Here is a 21,645-nt window from a genome sequence, read left to right as displayed (position 1 = left end):
AAGAGCCTCCCTTCCCTTTTCCTTACAGCCCACCTCATCTTCTATATCTAACCAGTCACCACATCCTGCTATTCATCCTTAGAAATGCCCCCTCCAGCCAAGCCCCTCATCTCCATGCATGTCCAGGGCTTTACTGAGAACTTCATTTCAGAGCTAGAATATTACAAATAGTCTCCAAAGTGGTTTCAACCGACCCTGGCCTTCCCACTTCAGTACAACCTCTTTATTAACCAGAGATGGAAATAAATTGGAGCATGAATCTGTTCAGTCCCTAGGCTGCAACATAAAACCACCTTCCATAAACTGATATAAAAGTCTTTTCAGACCTGTAATTACCTCCACTCCAGGGACTCTAGTCAAATGTAGTATCTCACCATTCCTAAGCACATTGCCCTTTCACAAATCTTGATCCTACACATGTAGGTCTCATTGCCAAGAATATCATTTCCCTCTATCTCTTCCTGTTAGCACCTTCGGTGCCCAACTCAAATGTCACCCACCTACATGGGTATCCCTAGACAGCCCCAGGCAAAATGTGGCCAAGGTACTCTGTTCACATCTCTATCAAGCTCTTACCCTGTGGAATTGTAAGAAAACACTTTAATGTGTCTGTCTTGACAGTGGCATTGTCAGTCTTTCACAGCCAGAATTATATTTTTTCATCTTTTATTTCAGCACCTATTAGAAAGCTTTGACATACTAAGTGATCAAATATATGTTTATGAAATAAACGAATGACTGCAGAGTGGCATGTGGTCAATAGAGACTGATGCTTTTATTGCCCTTTCAATTGTTTTCATGCATAATTGAACTCCCTGTAATCTACAAATAAATGACAAAGTAACGAAACCATTCATTCCAATAACCTAATATCTACTTTCCATTCAGAAGATTTTTGTGAGATCAGAAATAGTAGCAGTGGAGGAAAATTGGGAATGGAGAGTGTTTAGGCAGAGGTGGCCTCGGGAGAGTGGCACAGGAGAGCATTCAAACACACCCTGTCAAAATTCCCAACCCTAGAGGGGGATTACAGAAGAAACCTTCCCATGTCAATAGACGGGCACAGAGGAAGGGCCCAATTGTGACATCTCAAATATTCAATTAATTTTCCATTCCATGCAATGCAACAAAGATTTATGAAGTGCCAACTACATTTTAGGGAGTGTGGTAGAGCTATAAAATAAAAATAGTTTAGATTTGCATAAGTATTTTTAATTTTCAAAGTGCTTTCATATACAGTAAATTATTTTGATTTCATTTTTATGCTAAATCAAAGTGAGATATTCCAAAATACAGCCTCATGAAGTAATCCCTCCAACTCTGATACGATAACCAGGAAGGCTGAACTTACTTAAACTTTGAGATGTGGCCAAATACAAGGATGAAAAATAGTTGATTATTCAGGACAAGTCTCTTCATTCATTCACATTAGTGTGGCAACGTAACATCAGATGCCAGGCACTGTGCATGTGATCACTACCTTCAATCCCTGCCCACAAGTGGCTTCCAAAAGAGGAGGGAAACCATGCAAGCTTACACACCAAATATAAGTAAAAATAATAAGGTGTATATTAGAAGTGCAAAATGTTATGGTGGTTTAGAGAAAGAAGCATGTCCAATTGGGGGAATTAGAAAAAGTTCCATAAAGTTGCCTTGGAGCTAAGTTTGAAAGAGAAAAAGAATTGGTTAGAGAATCAGCATGAGCTAAGTTGTAGAACCAGAAATGCTCAGAGTACAGTGCAGGGAGCATAATTCTCCTGATTTTCTGGGAATATGAAATTGATCGGTTACAAAGCTATGAAGGAAATCTGAGGCCTTTAAAGAGAGCTTTGAATAAGTTGCTGAAGAATTTCTGCGTAGTTATATAGACACTGGGGAAGAAGGAAAGTTTCTGAGGTTAGCATGAGATGGTCAGATCTGCACTTTGAGGAGGGAATTGAATGGAGTCCTAGAGGATAATGCAGAGGCAGAAAGGATTAGAGACAGGAAAGGGTCTGGAGGCAACATTTGCAGCAGGCAAGTGTGCAATTTCTATTTCATGGAATAAATTCTGTGGTTCTATAGTAGTCAATAGAGCTATTAACAACTTACATTTTGAAAATAGTTATTGCAAGATAAAAACTCCTATAGCGCTTTACAGTTAATCACAATGTACTTAATTAGTATCTACAAAGTTCCTAGTGCTATGCTAAATCCAAAGAGGGAGGAGATGATCGCATGAAAAAAAAATAGAAAGTGGTGCACAATGAAAAGATATCAAGATATCACACACTTAATAATCAGTAGCAGACTATATTAGATCAGTTTGACTACCAGGCAAATAATAGCTAATTTTACACAGTTTTGTAGTGTAAGATTAAGACTAAAATGTACAAGATTGGTAAGAAAATCATATTAAAGCTTATGGTAAACGTCAATATATTATATATTACATCATGAAAATGTTCACAAGTGAAGACCGAAGAGCTGAATTAATTAGCTGCCCAAAATAAGAAATAAACTTGAGAGCTGATGGTCTTGTTCTACTCTTTTCATGAGACATCATTTATTCATTCATTCAACAAATACTTATTAAGCATCTATTATGTGCCAGGCACTATTCTAAGGGCTTGGTATATGTCAGTGAACAAAACAAATGCTCCTGCAGTCTTGAGGCTTGCACTCTAGCAGAGAAGAAAGATAAAGATAATGAACATAAGTAATATGGTAGCTTAGAGTGTGACAAGCACAGAAAAGAAGAGTAAGGTATGGGGGCTGCAGTGCTGCCATTTCAAATGGGATGGTGGTTAAGGGTGGGTGTCCTTTAAAAGACAATATGTGAGCAACATGTCACCAACAGATCGTTGGTAAAGGCTATGGCTGCAGAAGACTGCTTAAAAAAAAAAATTCCATCCATGATGCCAAAGAGTTTGTCATTTGAGGTTTAGGAAATGTCAGCTCAGATTCCAGACTTCTGAGGTAAAAACAAGATGAAAGGCATATCTGGCATCACCTCGAAACTGCAGATTCACTTATTGCTGTTGTGTAGAAAGTAACGTGTAAGACATAGCAAAAGAGCAGAGTTAGAGCCTGGCACTGCTCTTTCATGTTCTTTGCCGCCTCCCTTTTTGCTCTCGGTTCCTAAACTCTTTGTATTTGCACTGTGTGATTGGTCCATTCTGTTGTACATTCTCAGACTTAAGTTCAAAATAACCAAGTCTTCCAGACTTGATTTTTGCTGTTAATCAAAATTCCTGAACTTAACTCAATGTAGTCAGCAAGGATCTTTTTAAATCCGGAGTTTACAGCAGGGGGAGGGGCAGTGTTTGTGAGAGATTCGATATTAATGCATTATGCAAATCGACTGAGATGCAACTATAAGTCCAAGTGCAGAAGAGAACAGAGTACAAGTTTTATGAGACTGAGAAACACACCTGGGATACATCTATTACAGAATTAGCCGGCAATTAACTTGATACATATCAGCCAACCTGCAGAGACTCAACGGAGTAGCCAAAAGTCCTCACGGCACTGGATCTACATCAGCCAACAGACAAGTGGGGAAATGTTAATGGATCTGTGAAGAACATAATTTGGCAACTTCAGAAACTGTATCTATAATTATAATTCACACTCAAGTTGACTTTTATTGGCAATGTTTTTTTTTAATAATGTAAACAGAATTTATTCCAAATAATTTTCTAAAATTTAATGCAAATATAAGAGTATAGGGTTGGCAACAAGGTGCTTACTCAATCAAAAAGCAAATATTTAAATATGTCGTCGATTATATTCATCAAAGATGTACAGCTTAGAAGATCACCCATTTCTATCTTTTGGCATAGGTGCATTTTTTTTTTTTAACTTTTTATTGGATTTTAGGTTTTGGGGTACATGAGCAGAGCATGCAAGACAGTTGCGTAGGAACACATATGGCAGTGTGCTTTTCTTTCCTTCTCCCCTTCACCCACATTTGGCATTTCTCCCCAGGCTATCCCTCCCCACCTCCCCCTCCCACTGGCCCTCCCCTTTTCCCCCCAATAGACCCCAGTGTTTAGTACTCCCCTTTCTGTGTCCATGTGTTCTCATTTTTCATCACCCACCTATGAGTGAGAATATGCGGTGTTTCATTTTCTGTTCTCGTGTCAGTTTGCTGAGGATGACGTTCTCCAGATTCATCCATGTCCCTACAAACGACACAAACTCATCATTTCTGATTGCTGCATAATATTCCATGGTGTATATGTGCCACATTTTTCCAATCCAGTCTATTATCAATGGGCATTTTGGTTGATTCCAGGACTTTGCTATTGTAAACAGTGCTGCAATGAACATTCGTGTACGTGTGTCCTTGTAGTAGAACGATTTATAGTCTTTTGGATATATACCCAGTAATGGGATTGCTGGGTCAAATGGAATTTCTATTTCTAAGGCCTTGAGGAATCGCCACACTGTCTTCCACAATGGTTGAACTAATTTACACTCCCACCAACAGTGTAAAAGTGTTCCTTTTTCTCCACATCCTCTCCAGCATCTGTTGTCTCCAGATTTTTTAATGATCGCCATTCTAACTGGCATGAGATGGTATCTCAATGTGGTTTTGATTTGCATCTCTCTGATGACCAGTGACGATGAGCATTTTTTCATATGATTGTTGGCCTCATATATGTCTTCTTTCATAAAGTGTCTGTTCATGTCCTTTGCCCACTTTTGAATGGGCTTGTTTGTTTTTTTCCTGTAAATCCGTTTGAGTTCTTTGTAAATTCTGGATATCAGCCCTTTGTCAGATGGGTAAACTGCAAAAATTTTTTCCCATTCTGTTGGTTGCCGATTCACTCTAGTGACTGTTTCTTTTGCCGTGCAGATTTTAAACAAGGAAAAAATCAGAAAAAAAAAGGAAAGAGGAAAAAAAGGGAGGATTTATTCGAAATTGCTCTCCTTTTAAAGTTTCATAGGAATGGAACATTTCAGGCATCTCCAAAGGGAGAGAGCAGCAGTTAATGTTAAGCAATCCAGTTCTGTACTTGGGTGTGGTCTAAAACAACTGTGGTTTTCAAATGATGTCTACTCTTAACAGAACTATCCAAAATTCTTCATCTATTACTCAGTGACGTGACATAATTAAACTATCTCTGATGCAATAAATTCAGGGACTTGGAGGAGAGAGAAAATACCACATGCAAAGCCATCATTGCAGTTTAATCCTCACCTTGGTTTGGTAACTTCGCAATGTCAAGTGGTGTAATAGGAGGTTTATCTATGCAGGGAGAAGATTCCCGAGGCTGAGCAGAATAGAGGAGGAAGCAGTCAGTATAGCACCTGTCCCAGAAGGACCTGTTGAAAACATGTCACGTCATGTCACTTTGCAGCTTAACACCTTTCCATGGCCTCCCTTTAGTCCAGACACATCCACACTCCTTATAGTGGGTGCCAGGCCCTTAGTGGCCCTGCCCTTGCCTTCCTTTCTTGCTCACTAGACTCCTGACAAGCTGTCTTCCTGCCGATCTCAAATGTGCCAAGCTCCTTCCCACCTCTTTGCACATGCTTCTCTCTGTCTGGTTCACCACCCCCAACCCCTCCTTATCTTCATGTGTCTCATCCTTTTCAGGATCTGCCCAAGTGATGCCTCCTCAAGGACATCTTGTGTTCACCACATAGCTGAGCACCAGCTTTGTCACCCACATCCCCCAAGGCACATACCCTCAAACCCTGTCCTTATGTTATTTTTATAGCATTTATCTCCACCTGAAATAATATTGGTTTTTCACTTGTTCATTTTCTGCCTTCTTAACTACAACATATGGAGAAATTGCATTGCCAGATTACCCTTGAAAAACTAGGAAATAATAATGCCAGAGAAAGTAGCAAAGATGAGCGAAGGGAAAAATTAACAAGTTAATTTAAAATAGGCATGTATTTAAGACAGAAAAAGAAAATGCATTTCAGAAGCTGTAGAAATATCCTGAAGGAAGTGCAGATAGGGAATAAAATGTAAATGGTCAAATAACAAGTGTTTAATTAGTACTTATAAGATTTTCTATTTTATTCTAACTGGAGTTTGCAATTCATATAGGAGATGTAGAAGTTATTGATGCCTAAATTATTTGGTTGGGACAGATGGGATAAATAAAAATAAGGAGTCCACCTAGCAGACAACTAGTAAAAGTCTAATGTTTTCCAGTTGTATGAAATATTAAGTGTAGCAACATTCAGACTTGTCAAATTGGATAAAACCTAGTATCCAACACTCTCATACATTTATGGATGTGAGCATAAAAGGGGTCCACTTTCGGAAGAAAACATGCAGTTGGACATCAAAATTAAAACCATTTATTTCCCTTGAATTTATCTGTCCACTCTTAAGGATCTGTCAATTCCAAATTCTATATTGTCGTAGCAGCAAACAAACATTCTTCATATAATTCCACTAAATTATAATGAATCCTAATGTAGAATACCATGCAATAATTAGAAATCAGATGGAAACTGAATGGTTTTGCATCTTATGTAGACTGCATAATCTAGGTTGCATAAATATGTAGACCGAAACTTTACTTGCAAAATATAGAATATATGAATGTGCAGGCAGGTATGCAAACAAAAGTTATCAGTAAGAAAACCTGGAGATGTCTTAATGTTTTTGATCCCTCTAGGGAGTCAGACTGGAGTATGAAAAACTTACCTTCCACCTTATATTTTTCTGTATAATTTAAAAAACTTTTAAAAACCTATTCTTATAAGTTAATAGAAAAAGGAAATTAAATAGCAGGCAATTACAAACTAATGTGATCTGACTCCTGCCTAGCTCATGGCCATTCACCTGCCTCCCACAGACTTCACCTTTACACACACTGCTCACTAAAAGAAACTTCACCTTCCCCACCCCCCATCTCAGAAGGCAGCAAACTAATTCTTCTTTAAGACTAAGCACAGATGCAACCTCATTTTAGCAGGTGTTCCCAACCTCAGGAAGCAGTGCTGTGCCCTCCTCTGTGCACTTCCATCCATCTCTGGCTAGTTTACCACATCGTCAGAGAGGTGCTTCCGCCCAACCATGAACCTCAACTTGAAGTTGTGGCGGTATCACTTCTCTGTAACCATGCGCATCTTAGTATGCAGAGCTCTCTCATGATAAACATCGTTCCCCTAACTTCACTCTCCTACAGATATTTTCAACAACCTGTGCAGGAGGTAATACTGTCTTGTATTTACAAGTGAAATTGCTTTAAGCTCATTAAGGCAAGGACTGTGTTTTTCTCTTTAATTCCCAAATCTAACTATGTCTGGCATACATTAGGCTTTCCATGAATACTGGTAAAAAGAAGGCTGGAGACTCAGGTGGAAAAGAATCTACAAACTTGTTTAAAAGATTTACATTTTAAAGAAAAACCCAGTTTTCAAAAGAAATGCACCAACATCTCAGAAGGTGTTGCCTTCTTGTTAGGAGCTTAATGCTTATTCCAGGAGCCTGGGCTTTGGAAGGAGCGACTAAAGGCCAAGATTAAGAACATCTGTGTCTTTGAATCCAGGTGTTCCCAGGGCATTTTATCAACTTAAAGACCTAAATATGTAGGGTAAAATCTGCCTCAGGTTGGAAGCTTCAGTTAGCAGGAATTTTCAACAGTTCAGTATGAATGAATAATTGAAAGTTGCAAAAGGACCCCAAAAGAATAGAGTAGAAGATAACTTATTAAAAATGATGAGCAAGGTTTTATAGTAGTCATTCTTGCATTTTTTATTCCACTCATCTAATCATTCACCAAGTTCTTTATTATTTTCCTTCTACATATTTTTTAATGTGTTCTTTCTCTCTACCCCAGGTCTTTACCATAGTTGAATAATTTCCCTGTCATCTGGACTCTGCAGAACACCCTAGCACCTTCAATTCCCTGCCTTCCCTCATTCTTCCATTTACTTGGCAAATGTGATTGATCACAAATGTATCTGGGGCTTTAGTGGAAGCTGAGCCTGTAAGAATAAGCAAGATAGGCAATGATGCCTTTGGAGCAATATGCTTCAACCACAACACCTAGTACCTTAAGTTCCAGCTGCCTGAAATCTCCTCCCCACCAGTATAACCCACAATTTGTTTCATGCCTGCCTTTCTCCAAATGCCTTCTAGAGTTTCTATATGCAGTATTAAGGGCCCCATCTTATATTTCCAAGATACCTATTACATCAGGCAAGGTCTCAGCAGAAAACAATTGACGAACTCAGGGAGGGCACTCAAGGAGTGCCTTAAGACAGGGACTTGGATTAGTCTGTTCTTATGCTGCTAATAAGGACATATCCAGAGACTGAGTAATTTATTAAAAAAAAAAAAAAAAAAAAAGGTTTAACGGACTCACAGTTCCATGTGGCTGAGGAGGCGTCACAATCACAGTAGAAGGCGAACAAAGAGCAAAGCCACATCTTACATATGGTGGCAGACAAAGCTCGTGCACAGGAACTCCTATTTATAAAGCCATCAGATCTCGTGAGACTTACTACCACGAGAACAGTATGAGGAAACCTCCCCCATGATTCAATTATCTCCACCTGGCCCCCCACCCTTGACAGGTGGGGATTATTACAATTCAAGGTGAGATTTGGGTGGGGTGAAATCAATTATTCATTAATTAATTCAATTAGTCATTCAATAATTCACTCATGCTGAACTGTCGAGAATTCCTGCTAACTGAAACTTCTAACCTGAGGCAGATTTTACCCTGCATATTCAGATCTTCAATTTGATAAAATGCCCTAAGGACACCTGAGTTAAAAAGGACACAGATGTTCTTAATCCTTGCCCTTTATTTAGTCTCTCCTTCCAAAGCCCAGGCTCCTGGAATCAGTGTTAAGCTGATGCCAAGAAGGTAACACCTTTTCCACCCAAACCATATCAGGACTCTGCAAATTTTGGCCAGGGCTAAGGGATAAGGGATAGTGAGGTACCCTGAGAGCAGCAATATCAGGGAGCTGTTTCTTCCTCCAAGGTCTGAAGCAGCACAAGGTAGAGAAAACTGCCAAAATATTGAGAAAGTCAGTGAAATTGTAAGGGAGGATCACTTGATAGAAACTGTGACTGTAAGGAGAAATTCATCTAACCTGCAGTGACCAGCAGGGAAGAGCCAAGAAATAAACATCCCAGCCTTATGGTCCTCCTTTCCTTCCATCTCTTGCGAGTTTGATCTTTGATCAAACTCCACCTGGAGCCAGAAGGCAACAGAGCCCTCTGATTCAGCTTGTAGTGGTTAACTTCCTGGGGATCCAAGAAAGAGAAGGGGGTGGAGCTAGCAAGACAAACAGAAAACATCCAACGCTTCAATCATTGCGTTTATGTGGTACAATGTCTCTCCCAACTAAACTCTGACATCCTTGGAAGAAGGACACAGGCCTCTTTGATGCAGGAAGTGACTGGGTACTCAGTAAGTTCACTGACAACAAGAATAAAACAGTTTTCTTCTGCTTATCTTCATTGTTTTCCTTTTGTTTCTACTTGGAAAAGAAAAAATGAAGCCACTGAAACTCGGCTGTCCTCTAGCCTTTGCAGGAGAAATGTCCATCTGTGCTTTGTTGAAGTTTAATGTATTGAGGGATTTTTAAAAATTACACATGACCCTTTTTAGGTCACAAAATGGCCATGTCTCATGCTGGGTACTTAAATAAGTATCAAGTCCTAGAAGACCAAAGGTCACCTCACTAGGACTTCGGTCCTGTTGTTAGAGGAACTGTGGGGAGGTCTTCATTTACCACACCACCCTGGGCTGATAAGGATCCAAGTATGAGCCATCCAGGGCTAGGCACAGCCTTGCTTCCCTTAGCAGACAAGCAAGGAGCTGGCGGCTACAGGCCTGTTTTCAGGCCTGTTTTGAAACATCACATGATGAAAGCATATTAAAATAAAATATTGAAATTTCTAATGCCTTATGAGAAAATCAAAGAAAATGTTGATTGTTGGTGCATTTGATATTTAATGGGCCCCTTCTTCTAACAAGTGTGAATCAGAATCAGGATGAGGTCTGAGCTCATTTGCTTGCCGAAGGCATGCGCTGTACAACAAGCTCAGGTTGTTCCATTTAAGCTTATTGTTTTCACCAAGTCAGGCTTTTTTTCCTCTCCAGTGATGCTTAATTTAACTAGAGATTAGAATGCTAAGGCCTCTGGGAGTGAGAAAGGAATACTCCTCAACCGTGATGATTCAGCCAAGGGAACTGAGGCAGAGGGAAAGCTTTTTCTCCCAGGGTCTCCCACGGCTCAAGAAGATTTAATCACCTCCTTAGACAGCTTTTAAGAACAGCCTTTCAGAAGCTTCACCGAGCTTAGCCCCAAAGTCCAATCAAAAGTTCACATTGGCTTAGTGAAAAGGCAGTTTTTACTCCTGCCCCAGGATAAGAGTACAAAGGGTATACCAAACACTCGCATGCGGATTAAGAGCATTTCTGCTGGGCAGCATCTTTGTGGAGGTGGATTTTTTAAACCTCCCCAAGCCTCTCTCTCAGCAAATATTCAGCTTCTGATTTCTGGAATGACCTGCCTGTCTGACATTAATAATCACAGCATGTGCTCTACCCACATAATGTTCTCACCAGTTTAGGAATCTATAGCTCCTTTATGTTCTCATTGGAAAAATCCTCTTTGCTTGACTTAAAACAACGTTGATTCATTTTAACAGACATCAATCAAGCACCTCCCATGTCAAAGCACTGAGATAGGCATTTGGGAAAAGGATGAAAAAGAATGAGGCAGAATCTCTTTCTTTGGGCAACTTACAGGTGACTTGGGTTGAGCAAGAGAGACCCAAATACAGAGCAAGAGGGAAGTGTCTAAGAGAGGGATCAGCTAAAATTGGTATTTAAGTGCATGAGGATGACAGGTTCCATCCAACTGGAGCCTCTCAAGAAGGCCTTTCCAGGGGAGGAGTAATTTGGATCCCCAGAAAGAAGTGCTCAAATTTCAGAAGCAGAAACAACTGCAAGAAAACCATGAACAAATGTCTCTTCTAGTAGCTTGATGCAGTCTTCCACTTGTTCATGCAATAAGCATTTATTGAGTGCCTACTGTATACTTTTGTGGGGATATAAACATGAGTACGAGTAAGTCCTCTCACAACAAGTTCACAGGCTGATAGGGTAGGAAAGGTAAACAATAGTTGCTACACACTGTGATAGAAAATCATAAAAATGCAGCCCAAGGCAGCAGAGATTCTCTGTCTAGGTGGGAATGGAAGGTTTCACGAGGAAAAGACATTTGTACTGGATCTCAAAGGATGAGTAGGTGCTTGATACAGTTCTAGTAGAAATGCAAAGGCATGGACATAGGAAATAGAATGGGATATCTATCAGGTAACTGCAACTCAACTAGACTGGCTAGAACACAAGTCTCGTGAAAGGGAATGGTAGGAAAATGAAATGACACCCAGATATGGGCTTAATCAACAAGGCTCTTTGATGATGAGCCAAGAAGTTTTAGGTTTTATCTGTGAATGCTAGAGAGTGGTTTTAAATGAAGCAGTAACATGTTCTGGTTTACATTTAGAAGAACTGTCAAAGCTTTATAGAGAGTTGAAGGCATGGGCTGGAGAGAAAATGTTGATTACAAGAAAATTGCAAGGGTGTAAGAAAGAGATGATTAGAAGCTGAACTGAGTCAAATGCTGTGAATATAGGAGAAATGAGTGAATCGTGAAAAGGTGCAGAGATGCTGCAAGAAGGTCAAATGAAGTGAGGAGATCCCCAGAGGATTTGGATATTAAGAGGTCCTCTGTAACCAAAACGCAAGCAGTTTTGATGAAATGATAGGAACTAGATGCCTGAGAAGACTGGAAGTTGAGGAAATGAATGCCAGGAGCACAAATATCTCTGTCACAGAGTTTGATGGGGAAGGGAGAAAATGACAGTGGACAATAGCTGGATGGAGCCAGAGTCAGAGGTTGGGGTATCTTTATTAAAACAATAGATAGTTTAGCATGTGTCTTTTCTGCTCAAGAGAATCTAGTAAAGAGGGAGGTTTGAAACACCGCATATTCTCACTCATAGGCGGGTGATGAAAAATGAGAACACATGGACTCAGAAAGGGGAGTACTAAACACTGGGGTCTATTGGGGAGAAAAGGGGAGGGCCGGTGGGAGGGGGAGGTGGGGAGGGATAGCCTGGGGAGAAATGCCAAATGTGGGTGAAGGGGAGAAGAAAAGCAAAGCACACTGCCATGTGTGTACCTACGCAACTGTCTTGAATGCTCTGCTCATGTACCCCAAAACCTAAAATCCAATAAAAAATTAAAAAGAAAAATGACATCCAAACCCTAAATCAATAGCTATATTTAGAAAGAGGGGAGAGATGGCTTTGGAACCATACTTCTCAAACTTTAATGTGCAGGCAAATCTGGGCTCTTGTTAAAATGCAGATTCTGATTCAGTAAGAACAGAATGGCACCCAAAATACTGCATTTCTAACAGCATCCAGGTGATGTCAATATTACTGGCCCAAAGATCACAGACTGAGGAGCAAGACCCTATCTAGTAAAATGTCCCCCTCAGTATCACAAAAACGTAAGTTCTCTCTCAAACTAACTTATAAATTCAACGCAATTTTAATCAAAATCCCAACAGGGTTTTTCATAAAATTTGATCCTAACAGTTCATTTGAGAGAGTCCAAAAGGCCAAAAATAGCCAAGACAGTTTTGAAGGAAATAAATAACAATGAGTCACTAACCCTTGATTCCACCATGAGTCACTAACCTTTGATTCTCTGTCAGAAATTAAGACAAGCTATAAAGCTGCAACAACTTAAAGTGTGAGAACAGGGATAATCACATGGACCAATGGGATGAAATAAGGTATGCTAGGGCAAAGGGCCCACAATGTGGAAAATGATAAAATTATATTCTATCTTCATGCCGTACTCAAAAGTTAAGATAAGTACATCAAAGGACAACATTTTTTAAGAAAAATTTTAGCTTTTGGAAGACAACGTAGTCAAATATTTTAACGGTCTTGTGGTAGGAGAAGGTTTCTTACACAAGACATTAAAAAGTACAAATTCATAAAGAAAAACATTGATAAACTTGGCTTCTTTAATATTTAAAGCTCTTCTATGACAGAAATCAACATACAGTACTGGTGTATTTGTAAAGCAATTTGGCAATACCTAGTAAATTTGAATAGGTGTATATCCTGCCATCCAGCAAACCCACTTCTATTATACCCTGGAGAGATTCCTACATACAAGCTCAAAGACACATAAATAAAATCTTCCTTGCAGCTACTACCAAACACTTACAAAACCATCAGATCTCACGAGAACTCACTCACTATCATGAGAACAGCATGGTGGAAAACTGGCCCCATAATTCAGTTACCTCCACCTGGTCTCTCCCTTGACACGTGGAGATTATGGGGATTATAATTCAAGATGAAACTTGGGTTGGGGCACAAAGCCTAACCATGTTGCATATTGATACAAAGTTGGCAATTAGCTAAAAAACTATGACATGGGATTAAAGGGAAAGAAGGTGCTGGCAAGAGAGTAGCTGAAGTGATGTGCCGTGGGGTCAGACTGGATGGTGAAATGGACAGAGGAAAGGAGACATGAACTGGCAAGGAAAATAGAAAAGAGGAACTATGCAAGATAATTGGAGATTTTCTTGGAGCACAGAACACATTTTGTGTAAGAGTAAGAACTCTGGAAGATCATGAAATTCTGGTTGGAGTGTGAATGTGAACACTGGGATCTCCAACATTGGCCTAGGCCAAGAATGTATGATACAGACCCAAAAGCAAATGCAGCAAAAACAAAAATAGACAAATGAGACTTCATGCCAGTACTCTACCAATTTAACCATCACCTATTCATCCATTTCTTCTTCTTTGAGGAATATCTCATTACTAGATATATTTTTGTGGATGCAATTAAATATGGTAACTTTTGACCAGTGCAATTATGTATATTATTAAAGGACATGATGCTTTCTAACCCATGATCAAGCTCTTTATCTCTTAAGTATCATTAGTATAACTTTCTAGGCATGCCAAAAACCACTGAGGTTTCAACAACATTTCCCATTTAATTCATACATTATCTCACAAATGAAACATATGTAGCTGGAAATTAACTTCTCCATTCAAAGTTAGCAAGAGGTTTCTGATGAATGGTTGTTCTCTGATTTAATGCTATAATCACATTTCTCTTCAACATATAGCTTCTTGTGGCTTTGAAATTTTTCATGCATTATGAGGAGTTTTGTAATTTCTCCATCTTCAATTGCTTATGTAGACATGGGGTCCACAATCCTTGTACACATATCTCCACACAAACATAACACAGATTCATCTACTTGTGGGAATCTTCTCTCCTTGGATCTTATTATACTTGGCTTTTGCTCTTCAAAAGAATATGTAATTACACCTCCAACAACAAATATCTATTTCACTAATATCAAATGCACATGCTGCTGTTCTGTTTTCATGTCTTCTTATTCTTCATAGTTGATCATTTCGATGCCAAATATCAGTGTAATTCTTATTAATATATGTAAAATAGCAACTAAACTGACAAGGTACACAAGTTCATTGCAGTCACAACAATATGAGCAGCAGTAATCTAGTTTGTGCATGCAATGACAGGCAATGACAACTACATCACAGTTTCTGCCTGGTCTATCGCAATTGTAAAACACTGTCAACATTTTTTAATTTTTCTTTACGTTCTGGGATACATGTGCAGAATGTGCAGGTTTATTACATAGGTATAATGTGCCATGGTGGGCTGCTGTACCTATCAACCAGTCATCTAGGTCTTAAGCCCTACCTGCATTAGGTATTTGTCCTAATGGTCTCTCTCCCCTAGCCTCCCACCCCCAACAGGCCCCGGTGTGTTATCCCCCTCCCTGTGTCCATGTGTTCTTACCGTTCAATTCCCACTTATGAGTTAGAACATGTGGTGTTTGGTTTTCTGTTCCTGTGTTAGTTTGTTGAGATTAATAGTTTCCAGCTTCATCATGTCCTCTAAAACGACATGTGTTCCCACTGTCTAACTCCCACTTATAAGTGAGAGCATGCAGTGTTTGGTTTTCTGTTCCTGTGTTTAGTTTGCTGAGGATGATGACTTCTAGCTTCATCCATATCCCTGCAAAGGACATGAACTCATTCTTTTTTATGGCTGCATAGTATACCATGCTGTCTATGTACCATATTTTCTTTACCCAGTTTATCACTGATGGGCATTTGGGTTGGTTCCAAGTCTTTGCTATTGTGAATAGTGCTACAATGAACATACATGTGCATGTGTCTTTACAGTAGAATGATTTATACTCCTTTGGATATATACCCAGTAATGGGATTGCTGGGTCAAATAGTATTTCTGGTTCTAGATCCTTGAGGAATTCACACACTGTCTTCCACAATGGTTGAACTATTTTACACTCCCACCAACACTGTCAATTTTAAAATGCATCCCAATTTTAGAAATTGTAAAAAAAAAAGTACCTCTTAAAGCCATTATAACTAAGGTATAGTAGTAAAAGTTGAGAAGAAAAGGAACTTTGGACATTAGTGCTAGTAAGTCATCTATAAAAACACTGAAGTAGTCTTAAATAATAGTGAATCTAAGATGAAGCTGCTTATCCATTTATGTACTTCATATCTCCCACTTCCACTTGTTCTTACCTGTAAGCATATAGGTAATATACATATTAATAACATTTGTGGAGTGATTCCCATGTTGTCAGCATCATTTATACCTGCAGGAATCCTCACAGCATACATTTAACCTTTACAACCACCCAAAAAGGGTGCCATCATTATTATCCTCATTTCACTAAGAAAACTACAAAAAAAAAGAGGTTAAATAACTTGCCTAAGATAATAAGTGGCAGGTCCTGAATTTAAATAGGGCAGCGTGAATCCAAAGCCTTTGCATTTGGCCATTGTGCTTCTCCTTTTTTTTTTTTTTTAACTTTTATTTTAGGTTTAGAAGTACATGTGCAGGTTTGTTATATAGGCAAATTGTGTGTCACAGAGGTTTGATGTACAGATTATTCTGTCACTGAGGAAATAAGCATAGTACCCAAAGGGTAGCTTTAGCCCTCACCCTCCTCTCACCTTCCATGCTCAGGGAGGCCCTGGATTCTATTGTTCCATTCTCTGTGTTCACATGTACTCAAAGTTTAGCTCCTACTTACAAGTAAGAGAATGAAGTATTTGCTTTTCTCTTCCTATGTTAAATTGCTTAGGATAATGGCCTCCATGTTGCTGCAAAGGGCATGATATTCTTCTTTATGGCTGCATGGTATTCCATGTTGTACATGTACCACAGTTTCTCTATCCAACCTACCATTGCTGGGCATTTAGGTTGATTCCATGTCTTTACTATTGTGAATAGTGCTATGTTAAACATACATATGGCATCACATTACCTGATTTCAAGCTATACTGCACGGTTATAGTAATAAAAATAGCATGGTATTAGTACAAAAACAGACACAAATACCAATGGAACAGAATGGAGAACCCAGAAACAAGGCCACACACTATGATCATCTGATCTTCAACAAAACTGACAATAACAAGCAATGAGGAAAAGACTCCCTGTTCAATGAATGGTGATGGGATAACTGGCTAGCCACATGCAGAAGATTGAAACTGGACCCCTTCCTTACACCATATTCAAAACTCAACTCGAGATAGATAAAATACCTAAATTTAAAACCCAAAACTATATATTTTTTTTAAAACCCTAGGAGATAACTTAGGGTTATCTTCTGGACATAGGAGTGGACTGGACACAGGATAACCTGGCAAAGATCTCATGGTGAAGATGCCAAAAGCAATTGCAACAGAAACAAAAATTGACAAATCAGACCCAATTAAACTAAAAAGCTTTGGTGTAACAAAAGGAACTATCTATCAACAGAGTAAACAGACAACCTACAGAATAAGAGAAAATATTTGCAAACTATGCATCTGACAAAGGTCTAATATCCAGCATCCATAAGGAACTTAAACAAACTTCCCCATTAAAAAGGGGACAAAGGATGTGAACCAAAAACCAAACAAAACATCCCCATTAAATGTGAAGGCTTTTGGATGTAAACCAAAAGCAAAAACCAAACACCCCCATTAAAAAGGGGGCAAAGGATGTGAACAGACACTTTTCAAAAGAAGACATATATGCAGCCAAATAGCACATGAAGAAAAGCTCAACATCGCTGATCATCAGAGAAATGCAAATCAAAACCACAAGGTATCATCTCACACCAGTCATCATGGCAATTATTAAAAAGTAAAAAAACAGCAGATGCTGGTGAGGTTGTGAAGAAAAGGAAATGCTTATACACTGCTGGCAGAAATGTACATTAGTTTAGTCATTTTGAAGAGCAGTTTGGTGATTTCTTAAATAACTTGAAACAGAATTACCATTCAACCCAGCGACGCCGTTATTGGGTATATACCCAAAGGAGTATAAATCATTCTACCATAAAGACATTATGTTTCTCTATTCATACCTTCCCATGTTTTCCTGTGGGGACAGGAGATAGGTCACCAGAAGTGCTGCATGCCCCTCCAGAGACTTGATTATTGATAGTCACCTTCTATCCCATCATTTGCCATGCTCCACCTCATGATTTCCCCAATGCAATGAATGGCAACAACAATAAAAGCTAGCGTTGTTATAGTACTTAACAATTTATAAAACGTTTGTGTATATCATGTGACTTAACCCTCATAACAACTCTGCAAGGTTAATATGATTTCTCCAATCTTACCAATAGAGGCATGGATGTTCTATTAACTAAGGCTAAGACTATGCAGGTATAATAAATAGGCAAACAGTACAGGCAAATACGTGAGACAGACATGTGTTCCTCCCCTATTTTATCCTGTGATACTTAGAGGTCCAAGCTGGCACGAAAGCTATACTTCACAAAGTTACCTTGGGATGTGCTTCTCCCAGCCCCATTGCCCCTGACTAGATGGCTAGATGGCCCTCCACCATGCTGTTAAAGCAGCATGTTCTCATCTCTACCACAGCACTAAAGGCACACAATATGATAGTCACTTTTCTCCCTTACCTCCGAGGTGTACACTTCTTGATGGAAGAGAGGTTCCTTCGTCTTCTTGGTCTGTTGTTCCTAGGGAAGTTGTTCTCATCTGCACTATAGAATCTGAGTTACCCCAGATCCAGGATCCAGCTCAAGAGAATGGGAAGGAAGAGAGAGTCTAAGGCAGGCAGTTTTCCCCAATGAACCCTCTCCTTATATGCCACTGGTGAGGACTCATTCATGAGACCGGGCATATCCAGCTATAAAGGAAGCTGAGAAATGTAGTACTTAGCTGGGCAGCCATGTTCCCAGGAGGAAGTAACAGACTTTGGAGGACAACAGATGCTCAGAAAGACCAAGTGACTTTCCTAAGGGCACTTAGCTAGTGAGTCAGAACCTAGTCTTCCAACTCCAGACCCAAAGTTGATTTTCCTCCACCAGAGCATCTTCACAATGAAAAAGTCGGAGACTTCTTAAGAAACATTGCTATAGAATATTTCAAACAACTAAATTTAAAGGTACTAAAGTCAATCCTTTTGAGATTAAGGAAAGATGAGACACTATGGACAAAGTGTGCCCTCTAAATAGGTAGCAATAGCCCCTGAGGATCAGTTTCTCTCAGAGGTCTCAGCAGAGGTGACAAGTGACTCAGTCCCCTCCACACTGTACAAGGGTTAATTATCTTAAAAACTATAAAACATTTGCATATATATATGTGGCTTAACCCTTTCTTTCACTTATCTAGTTTATTTTTGTTGTTTTTTGGCACTATTTGGAATGCTAGCTTTTCTGTCATTTCTGATTTCTCTGCACGTCTGTAGTTCTTGTAAAAATTTGGCAGGAGATGGGACTGAAAAGGAACAGCTTAACTGAACAGCTGTTCGTCAGTTCCAGGCAGCACCTGTGAGCTGTACTGTGGCATTTTTGAAGAGGGGGATATGGAGAGTGAAGTGAGATGGACAAAAACTCTGGAACTCTCAGACTAGTATTAAATGAGAAAATATTTGAGGCACATCAAGACTGGGCAAATATTTAATGGTAGTTAACATGTGCAGACCAGTAAACACTAGGTGGAAGTCACTGGGATAGTGAAGACGATCCAATGAGGACCCTGTGAAGGAAAAAGCAAGGTGAGTGTGCTGTTACTGACGTAGCCCAAAAAGACAATACCCTGTTTTCTTTCCTCCTTCCCACCTAACACACAGAGAGCAGAGAGGATTGATTTGAAGTAGACTTCAGTACTCTGTCCATTTCATGATTCAAGCTGTCAGACATCCCTTGAGTCTATCCCCTTCTCATTAGCTCTTCTGGAAAATCTTACAGCGAGGTTTCCATTTGCAAATCATGCTGAAATCTCCTGTGGATCAAACACTCTCTCACTCTTGCAGTTTTACACCCCTCAAACTGTCAGACAGCCCTGCTCTGCCCCTATTAAATCTCTGCTTCACCAAGCCCCATGGCTCTGTTTTCTTCCACTTTGCTCTAACTTGGCTCTGTCCTCCCAGGTCACTGCAGCTGTTCTGCCCTGAGCTCACATGCCCTTACTCTCTTGCTCTCTCCTTTGACTTCAGCTCCCTGGTGTCCAGAACTGATGGCTGATGACCCCTGCCATCACAATATGGCACTCTAAAGGAAAAAATGTCACCTTTTCTGGTCTGGCATTTCATCAACTGACAGAACAGGTTTGCATGTATATTGTATTTTATAGGATACAAAGTCCATGATGTTCAGCACAGCACTTGCCAGGCATCCGGCATGGACATAGCTCTCTCCCTCCCAAGGGTCACCTCCACTTCAATGTCTCTTCAAAGTCAGGAATAAGAACCTAGTGACTAACCCCACTCTATCCAACCTACAGATAGAAAACTAAGGACCAGAGACAGAGGAGGCAGTATGGTGCAGAATGGTTGAACTAAAATCTTAGCATGGACAGCCTAGAGCAGTGCTTCTCAAACTCGAATGTGTACATGAATTAGCTGGGATTTCAGATTTGGCATTTCTAACAAGCTCCCAGAGGAGATCCCAACAGTTCTCTGAGTACTGGGAGATTCTAAAAGTTCTCTGGGAGCATCTTCTAATCAGAGCCTGCAAGGTGACTTATTTCTAAAAGCAAACCAACTGCTATGACTTTAAATTTTAGGTCTGGCTTTTCAAATCCCTTATCGATAATTCACAATTGGTCCCACTGAAAATGGTAAAGTAAATTACCCTGAAAATAAGACACAATTCTCTCCCCACTCCCACCCCATCTCAAAGGGGAATTAAAACAGCAGTTTCATTTCAATAAAAACTAAACCAGAAACACATTCTGTCATCATCAATTTAATAACTCTTGACATTACATCATGTGTAAGTCTTCTTTATCTAATGTGAATTAACTCTCTAGGCAGCAAAAATACACTGCATGATGCCCCTTGATTTCTTTAAAATCAAAAGCTTTGTTCCAGGCAGTAAAATTAGATATAATCAATAGATTGTATTTTTCTACCCTATTTCAATTCTTAATTTGTTAAAGTTTCTTAAGTGGTGTCATCTATAACTAGAATATATTTTACCAAATTTCTAGCAGTGGAATAGACATTTTTTATCCTTCAGAATATAGGTCTTTTATGTGATTAATGCAGGGTGTTTTTGAGCCTACATAAGAAAAAAAGATACTGTTAGGTGCTGGGTAAAGACTATTAATAACAACCAACTCTGAAACAACAACCAATCTGTTGCCTATTTCAGTGGCCCATTTGTTCATTAAATATGTCTTGAATGCCTATCATGTGATTGACACTGTGCAAGTTACTTGGGATCCAAAGATAAATAGGTCATAGTCTCTATTATCAAGATGCTCGAGGTCCACTGAGTAATAAGAGTCATACGGAAAACTGTCATTTGCTGTGATAAGTGCATTGCAGAGGGATGCTTACAGTTCTGCAGCAGCACACTGGAGGAGAATCTGACTATAAATATCAAGGAAATATTATGTAGAAAATACCTGAGTTTGATACATAGGAGTTCGCCATGCCAAGATGGGAAAAGAGGTTATGGGTTTACCTGACCAGGCAGTTTGCCCCTGCAAAAGTCACGAATGTATGGGGAAATGCACATGAAGGAACTTCAGGTAGGTCAGAAGGCTGGCATAGAAAGTAGGAAGGTAAAAGTGAAAAGGTACGTGCATCAAGAAGCATTGGCAGATAGGTGGAGGAAGACTCAACCCCAGTCTTTTCAACCATACCTGATGCTTCCACCACACCAAGCTGTGCAGGGCAGGTGAACAAAACACCATACATAGCATACATTCTGGAGACTGGAGGAGACTTAGGTAACTTTAAGTTAAATTAATGAAGGAAGTCCCCATGGAGTACCAAGAGACTGAGACTTATCTGGAAGAATGGTTCCAGCTGGATGGTGCCACAGTGTGTTATGCTTAGAATAACTCTCACCCTGCTATCTCTATGGTTCTTCACAGTTGAGATTGACTTCCTCTGTGCTTCTCCCAGCCTCCTTGCCCCTGACTAGATGGCCCTCCATGGTGCTGCTAAAGCAGCATGTTCTCATCTCTACCACAGCACTAAAAGCAATATGATAGTCACTTCTCTCCCTTACCTCCCCAGATATGTACTTCTTGATGGGAGAGATGGCATGTTTTATTATTAT

General features: G+C 39.6%; 1 long non-coding RNA gene across 1 annotated transcript; it reads right to left on the bottom strand.

Moving 5' to 3' along the window:
- Positions 1-4,044: 4,044 nt before the first annotated feature.
- On the bottom strand, positions 4,045-20,320 carry LOC144581269 (uncharacterized). The gene is made up of 3 exons (XR_013531853.1): positions 18,028-20,320; positions 5,189-5,313; positions 4,045-4,166 (listed from the first exon to the last, which is right to left on the bottom strand). It is a non-coding gene; the product is annotated as an uncharacterized LOC144581269 (long non-coding RNA).
- Between the last annotated feature and the right edge of the window lie 1,325 nt (positions 20,321-21,645).

Source organism: Callithrix jacchus, chromosome 1 (genome assembly GCF_049354715.1).
Source record: "Callithrix jacchus isolate 240 chromosome 1, calJac240_pri, whole genome shotgun sequence".
Classification (NCBI taxonomy): domain Eukaryota; kingdom Metazoa; phylum Chordata; class Mammalia; order Primates; family Cebidae; genus Callithrix; species Callithrix jacchus.
Note: the sequence above shows the minus strand (reverse complement) of the source record. Positions and strands in the feature narration are given on the sequence as shown.